Source organism: Schistosoma mansoni, chromosome 1, assembly GCF_000237925.1.
Source record: "Schistosoma mansoni strain Puerto Rico chromosome 1, complete genome".
Lineage (NCBI taxonomy): Eukaryota > Metazoa > Platyhelminthes > Trematoda > Strigeidida > Schistosomatidae > Schistosoma > Schistosoma mansoni.
This window is the reverse complement of record NC_031495.1, coordinates 10,588,795-10,591,430: the sequence shown is the minus strand read 5'-3', so window position 1 is coordinate 10,591,430 and position 2,636 is coordinate 10,588,795. Positions and strand designations below refer to the sequence as shown.

At 40.8% G+C, this 2,636-nt stretch overlaps 1 non-coding gene across 1 annotated transcript; it reads right to left on the bottom strand.

Annotated features, from left to right (window-relative positions):
* Window positions 1-456: 456 nt before the first annotated feature.
* Window positions 457-522, bottom strand: Smp_tRNA_01445_Gln_TTG.1.1. Its single transcript has one exon. It is a non-coding gene (tRNA).
* Window positions 523-2,636: the final 2,114 nt, after the last annotated feature.

The following is a 2,636-nucleotide window of genomic DNA, read 5'->3' as shown; positions in this document are numbered from 1 at the left end:
GGATGAACAACATTCCCACACAAACGCATACACAAAGATACATGGGTTTCATCAGATCACACTACAGAGAATCAGATCGACCATATTTGCATCAGTAAACAATTTGCAAGGTTAATGGAAGACGTGAGAACCAGGAGAGGAGCTGACATAGCCTCGGATTACCACCTGGTAGTTTCTAAAGTGAAACTGAAGCTGAAGTATCACTGGAAAACTGGAGAAACAGCATTACAAAGGTTCAATACGGCCTTCCTTCGACATACTGACAAACTCAACCAATTCAAGATAGCTCTCTCAACAACAGGTTCCAAGCCTTACAGAATCTACTGAAAGAAGAACAAAATACTATGGAGTGCTGGTAAGCAGAGATGGATAGTGGCTAGCAGTGGAATCCAGGACGCGCGTTTCGTCATATTTGGGACTCGTCAGCTGGATGTACCTGCATCTCAGAGTTGATGTTCATTCTGGGACTCGAACCCAGTACCCTCGCTTCAAACGCCACCGCGTTATCCACTCGGCCACTGAGTCCTGATAGCTACTATGGAGTGCTATTGGAAAGGGATCAAAGAAGCACTAACTTCAACGTGTCAGCAGGTAAATGGAATGTCCGGACAATGTGAGAGATCGAGAGGACTAATCAAATAACTACGGAAATGAAGAGATACAACTTGGCGGTGCTCGTAGTAAATGAAACTCACCAAACACAAGCTGGACAGAAAAGTTTAGATTAGGGAGAGATGCTATTGGACTCTGTTCATGAGGAAGAAAACGCTTCGCGCACACGAACTTTTGAACTGACACTGTCCAAAGAAGCACGAACAAGAGTGAGAAAGCAGCAGGACCTGATAGTATACTAACTGAAGCACTAAAATCAGATATGGAAGAGTCGGCAAACATACTCTACTTTCTATTTAGGAAGATTTGGTGGAAGGAACAAGTGCCGACAGACTGGAAAGAAGGATGCCTCATCAAGATACCAAAGAAAAGAGATCTGAGAAAATGTGAGGGCTACAGAAGCATCAGTTTGTTGTCAGTACCAGGAAAAGTTTTTCAACAGAGTGTTGTTAAACCGGATGAAAGATTCAGTAGACGGCTAACTTCGAGATCAACAAGCTAGATTCCGTAAGGATTGGTGGTGTACAGACCGAATCGCGACACGAATGATCATTGTTGAACAACCAATTGAATGGAACTCGTCAACTATACATCAACTTTCATGACTATGAGAAAGCGTTTGACAGCGTAGATAGGAGGACTTTATGGAGCCTTCTTCGACACTACGAAGTACCTGAGATTGTCAACATCATATGGAATTCTTAAGACGTACTACACTGCAAAGTTGTGTCTGGAGGACAGCTGACAGATGCAGTCCAAGTGAGGACCGGAGTCAGATAAGGCTGCCTACTCCCTCCCCTTTCTCTTTCTTCTAGTGGTTGACTGGGTTTTGAAGACCTCCACATCTGACGAGGTGCATTGAATACAATGGACAGCCTGCGTGCTACTAGACGATTTGAACTTCGCAGATGACCTGGTCTTTCTACCTCATACACACTAACAAATGAAGATGAAGATAACCAATGTAGCAGCAGTCTCTGCATCAGTAGGCCTCAACATACACAAAGGGAAAACCAAAATACTCAAATACAACACACACAACATGAAACCAGTCACACTTGATGGAGAATCTCTGGAAAAGGTGGAAATTTTCACGTACTTGGATACCATCATCGATGTACAAGGGAGACCTGATGAAGATGTAAATGCAAGGATTGGTGAAGTAAGAACAGCACTCCTACAGTTGAAGAATATAGAACTCAAAACAACTGTCAACCAATATCAAAATCAGAATCTTCAGTACGAACGTCAAGACAGTCAGTTCCCTGTGTGGAGCTGAGACTTGGAGATTTACCACAACCATAATCAAAACAGTATAGGTATTTATAAACAATTGTCTACGCAAGATATTCAGTGTCCGTTGGTCGGGTGCTGTCAGCAACAACCTATTGTTAGAGAGAACAACCCAATTTCCAGATGAAGAGGAAGTTATTAAAAGGCACTGTATGTGGATAGGACATACATTACGGAAATCACTAAACTGCATCACGAGGCAAGCCCTAACTTTGAATCTTTAAGTCAAAAGTAAAAGAGCCGAACCAAATAACACATTGTATCGGGAGTCGATAATAAACATCAGGACGATAAATAGTACTTGACAACCACTGAATAGCTTAGGACAGAGTTGTTTGTAGATCCTTGGCCTTCAAGAAGGACAAGGGGCTTAAGTAAGTTATCGCTTTATGTTGAGAGTAAATATGCTAACAAATGTTTCCATCAACAGTGAACAGCTATTAAAATAAATGTTCATTATCAAGGTACGATTAAAAAGATATCATTTTTTCGATATTGTTTAAAGAAAGTTGTTGAAAGTAGCCTTATCTAGATTAGCTTATTTCATTTTTTTGGTTCATCTATTTGTCTACTGTCATGAAATCAGCTTACGTTTTCTGTTCTCGTTTTGGTATGTTATCTCGAAACTTCCTGAAAAATTGTTAACTCAGAAATTAGTGACTAGCTATGAGTTGTGTTCCTACATAACAAAACACTTTTAAAACATTCCTGCTTTATTCTGTTTTTCATGA